Here is a 6,000-nt window from a genome sequence, read left to right on the forward strand (position 1 = left end):
ATGTTAGTGGATTAAACTCCCCAATCAAAAGACATAGACTGGCAGAATGGATTAAAAAACAGGACCCATCTATATGCTGTCTACAGGAAACACATCTTAGACCCAAGGATAAACATAGGTTGAAAGTGAAAGGTTGGGAAAAGATATTTCATGCAAATAACAATCAGTAAAGAGCAGGAGTAGCTATACTAATGTCCAACAAATTAGACTTCAAATGTAAAACAGTTAAAAGAGACAAAGAAAGACACTATATATTAATAAAAGGAACAATTCAACAAAAAGACATAATAATCATAAATATTTATGCACCAAGCCAGAATGTTCCAAAATACATGAGACAAACACTGAAAATATTGAAAAGAGAAATAGACATATCTACTGTAATAGCTGGAGACTTCAATTCCACACTCTCATCAATGGACAGAACATCTAGACAGAGGATCAATAAAGAAACAGAGAACTTGAATAATACAATAAATGAGCTAGACTTAACAGACATTTACAGAACATTATACCCCACAACAGCAGGATATACCTTCTTCTAAGTGCTCATGGATCATTCTCAAGGATAGACCATATGCTGGGTCACAAAGCAAGTCTCAATAAATTTTAAAAGGTTGAAATCATACAAAACACTTTCTCAGATCATAAAGGAATGAAGTTGGAAATCAATAATAGGCAGAGTGCCAGAAAATTCACAAATATATGGAGGCTCAACAACACACTCTTAAACAACCAGTAGGTTGATGAAGAAATTACAAGAGAAATCAGTAAATATCTTGAGGCAAATGAAAATGAAAACACAGCATATCAAAATTTATGGGATGCAGCAAAGACAGTGCTAAGAGGAAAATTTATTGCCCTAAATGCCTATATAAAAAAAGAAGAAAGGACGATGATTGAGGAATTAACTGTCCACTTGGAAGAACTAGAGAAAGAACAGCAAACTAACCCCAAAGCAAGCAAAAGGAAGTAAATAATGAAGATTAGGGCAGAAATAAATGAAATTGAGAACATGAAAACAATTGAGGAAATCAACAAAACCAGAAGTTGATTCTATGAGAAAATCAACAAGATTGATGGACCCTTAGCAAGGTTGACATAAAGAAGAAGAGAGAGGGTGCAAATAAATAAAATCAGAAATGAAAGAGGAGACATAACCACTGACCCCACAGAAATAAAGGGAGTAATGAGAGGATACTATGAATAACTTTATGCTAATAAATTCAACAATGTGGATGAAATGGACAACTTTCTAGAAAGGCATGAACAACCAACATTGACTCTAGAAGAAATAGACAACCTCAACAAGCCAATCACAAGTAAAGAAATTGAATCAGTCATTGAGAAGCTCCCCAAAATAGATTGTCTCCACTGAGATGTGGCATGCCCAATTGTGGGTGTGGCCTAATCTTTTGATTAGATGGATACATGACTCTGTTCATTCAGGATGAGTCTTGATTCGTTTACTGGAGTTCTTTAAAAGAGGAAACATTCTGGAGAAGGCTCAGAGCTGATACAGATGCTTCAGAAGGAAACCTGAGGAAACAGGCTGAAAGCAATGGAATCCAGGAGCAAGGGACCAGCAGATGCCTACTACGTGCCTTCCCAGCTGACAGAGGTATTCCAGACCCATCAAACTTCTTAAACCAACGTATCTTCCCTGGATGCCTTAGTTTGGCCATTTTTATAGTCTTAGAGCTGTGAACTTGCAATCTAATGAATTCCCTTTTTTAGAAGCTGTTCCATTTCTAGTATACTACATTCTGGTAGCTTAATAAACTAATACAAAAATGAATTGAGAGTGGGTGATGGTGGCGCAGTGGCAGAGTTCTAACCTGCCATGCTGGAGACCCAGGTTCGATTCCCAGTGCCTGCCTGTGCAAAAAAAAAAAAAAGAAAATCGTGAATTGAGCATATGTAATGTTAACGGATGGAAGAAGGAAAGCAAAACTACCAGCTTTGTATTTTACTCTATCTTCATCATAGAGAAAGAGCTTCCATTTGGGCAGGCTAGAACATCATAAAAAGGGAAACAGAGCTCAGGATAGGAAGACAGGGAAAGATCACCCAGCAATTTAAATTATTTCAGTTTGCCAGATCACAAAGAATGACTGCCCAGGGCCCAAAGGAAATGGTCTGAGCTCAGACACATATTCGCTGAGCTTCAAGAAATTATGACAGAAGACTTTAATAAGCAAAGGTCCCATTTCAAATAGAGGAGAAGGTTTGATACCCACAAAGCTCTGCACCTGATCCTTAAACTGAGATGAAAGAGGTGAGCACCAAGAGCTTGTATGGGTTCACCATGAATAATCATACCAAAGATCACAGTTTCTAGTGTAAGTAGATCTGGAACCTGTTGTAAGAATTGCATCCAGAAACTTGACTGTAGAAGGATTTGTACAAAGCATGTTATGATCTGCTTAAAAGAAAAATGAAGAAATCCAGACAGTTCAGTGGATTTGCAGGCTAAACAACAGTGGATTTGTAGGTTAAACAACAGTGGCCCAACTTTGTTTAATCTGACAATATCAGACTAGAAAGAAGTTCCTAATGGAATGCTCCAATTCTCTGCTATTGAAGTCTAAAAAAGGAATTTAATGAGCATAAATCCAGCATTCTCATCAAATTTTAAATGAAACAAGGCCAAGGAAATCAGGATTCAAAATTGTTTCAATGATTTGTAATATGCTAAAAGCAGTATGGTGAAATTTAACAGTCCCATTTTTAGGCTTTTAAAATTTAGCATTTGGTAAACCAGATATTATGAAACACCCTTCTTCTCAAAACAGTTCCATCCAAGATAAAATAGACTCTTGTGTGTTATAAGGCTGACAATATGTCACATTTATGTGAGCAGTAAATAAATGTAAAAGGTGGAGTTTTCCTGAGACCAAAAGTGTGTATCAGACCCATAAACATAAACTAAACTTTGGCCAGTTATGAGTTGGAGGAGGTAAGCCTGAGAGTCCATATTTACCCAGGACTCAAATGGCTAAAGCAGTCTCAGATGGGCAGCATTTCTTCACAGCTCATCTAGGGCATTAAAAATTAAGATAATGGTTCCCTTTGGTAGGGGAGTGACAGAATGTGGGCACGAAGCAGATTTCTGAGGGACTGGTAATTGCTCTTTATCTTGATCTGGGTGCTGAAATCACAGTGTATTCACTAGTGCAAATTCATCAAGCTATATATTTCTATGAATTTGAGTGTACACTATGCTACAATACAAATATATTTTTTAAAGAAAGTCAAAATTAGTATCGGCAAATACATAAGAAAACGAATCACAGAAAAAGTCATCAGATATAGCAAACTGGATCTTTAGATACTAGAAATATTAGATACAGAATATAATTATATATGTAATGTTAAATAAAAGATGGAATCACAAAAATTGATAAACAATAATTTGTTTTTAAATGAGAAGTTAGGTTTCAAAAGAGCCAAATACAAATTTTAGAACTGAAAATGCCCATTTTGAAGTTAGAAGAACAACATTCAAGTGTGGGTTAAACAGCAGGTAAGACATAACTGATGAGAAAATTGGTGAATTGGAAAATGAATCTGAAGAAATTACCCAGAATGCAGCACAGAGTGACAAAACATGAAAAATATGAAAGAGATATTATGGGATATACAGGATAGAATGAGAAGATCTACTATCCATTTAATCAGCATCAAAGAAGGTTAAAGGAAGAAGACCTCATATACACTCATGCATACACAAAACTCACATGCACATGCAATAACACACAGTCTTACACACATACTCACACTCACACCCACCCACGTACATGCACACTTATGTACACACACACCTTCATATACCTACATAAACTCCCCCATTCTCACTCACACTCATGCTCACATAATCAACCAAAGCCCAAGCCAACCCCCTCTCTTTCTTGCAATCTCTGAAAAACTGCATTTCCCCAAATAAGCAAAATATGTGAGGTATGGAATGACCTTGTTGAAGGACTGGACTTTACTGGCCGACCAGTAAATCAAAATACATGGAAAAGTGCTACATTTAGGGACACACTGTGGCTCTATAATTCCCATTTTATTGGCACATCTCTAATGAGAACCAGCTGTTAATAAAGAATAAAGTTTAAAAAGAAGCAGAAAGATGAGACTATATTTGAAAAGATAATAGCTGAGAATTTCCAGGGCAGAAAAGGAAAGAAATGAATCCACAGATATAGGCAGCATAACATATCTCAAATAGGATAAAAGGAAATACACATCAAGAAACATTATAGGGAAACTGCCAGACACTACAAACAGAGAAAAGATCTTAAAAACAGCTAAAAATTTTCTTTAAAAGACAGATTACTTACAAAAGAAAGATTTAGATTGCCAGCATACTTCTCAATGACCATGACAGAAATCAAAAGACAGTGAAATAATATCTTCAAAGATCTGAGAATTGGGTATCTATCAGAAACTAGATTTCAAAAATGAGACCTTAATAAGGCCATTTTTAGATAGATAAAAACTAAGGGAATCTACCACTGAAAGACCTTGACTAAATGAACTACTGAAATATATTTCAGGAGAAGAAAAATGATCCCACTAAGAAGAATTGAAATGAAAGGAAGACTAATGAGTGAAGAAATTGACAAAATTATCAGTACAATAATGATGACAACAATAATAATCACTAATTTGTGATTTTAAAACAAGTCAGAATAGAGCACTGCACTGGTGGCTCAGTGGCAGAATTCTCGCCTGCTGTGCTGGAGACGGAGGTTGGATTCCTGGAGCCTGACCATGCAGAAAAGAAAAAAAAAACAAAAACAAGTGAGAACTAAAATATTGGCCAACAGTATATTGGGATGGAGGCAGCTAAGGGTGCTAATGTCTTGTATTTATGTGGGAAGGAAATTAGGATATTAGCTTTAGCCTTTCTTAAACTGTGTGGTAAGATGTCAGTGGCACTCACTAAGATAGCAAATGAGATATATAACTTCCACACTAGTAGAAGGAATGGGGGGATGGCATAAACTAGTAAGGTGAAAACTCAACACTCAGCCTAAAAGAAGTACAGGGGAAACAAGAAACAAATGGAGAAAACATGGTAAAAATAAGTCCAGATATATCAATAATCATAGTAAATGTAAATGAACTAAACCTATCCATTAAAAGTCAGAAATTGCCAAACTGGATTTTTTTTGGGGGGTGGGGTGGGGTGCATGGTCCAGGAATGAAACCTGGGTCTTCAGCATGGAAGACGAACATTCTACCACTGAACAACCTCTGCACCCCCAAATTGGATTTTAAAATCTCAAGAGGCACTGGTTCAAGAGGCACTCTTAAAACAAAGGAATTTGGAAAGGTTGAAAGTAAAAGTTTGGGAAATGATATATCCGATAAATACGATGCAAGCGAAAACCAGTGAAGTTAAATTAATACCAGATAAGATAGGCTAACCAAAACACTAGGGGGCAGGCAATGGTGGCGCAGTGGCAAAGTTCTCACTTGCCTGAATGGAGACATTGGTTCGATTCCTGGTGCCTGCCAATGCAAAACAAAACAAAACAAACAAACAAAAAACACTAGGGATGGAAAGTATCACCACATAATGGTAGAAAGTTGCATTCCCTAACAAGATATGTCAGTTCTGTACTATCACTGATAGGTCAAACAGATAAGAAATTAGCAAAGATACTGAAGAATTGAACAATACAACAATGAAGGTTGGTTTCGTGGACAGAGAGAGAAACTTTCATGGAAGAATCACACAATGTTCTTCTCAAGCACTCATGGAACACTGAATTCATCCTAGAACATAAGGCAAATTGCAATGAATTTAAGAGTCAATATCTTACAGACTGTCTCCTCTGTACAATATAATTAAGTCAGAAATCAATATCAAAAGATAAATTTTAAGTTTACATTCATTTAGAAATTTCTATGTAATTTGGAAATCAAGAAAGAAATCATAACAACGGTTTAAAATATATTTAGAACTGTATAATACTGAATATATTA

Source organism: Tamandua tetradactyla, chromosome 15, assembly GCF_023851605.1.
Source record: "Tamandua tetradactyla isolate mTamTet1 chromosome 15, mTamTet1.pri, whole genome shotgun sequence".
NCBI lineage: Eukaryota > Metazoa > Chordata > Mammalia > Pilosa > Myrmecophagidae > Tamandua > Tamandua tetradactyla.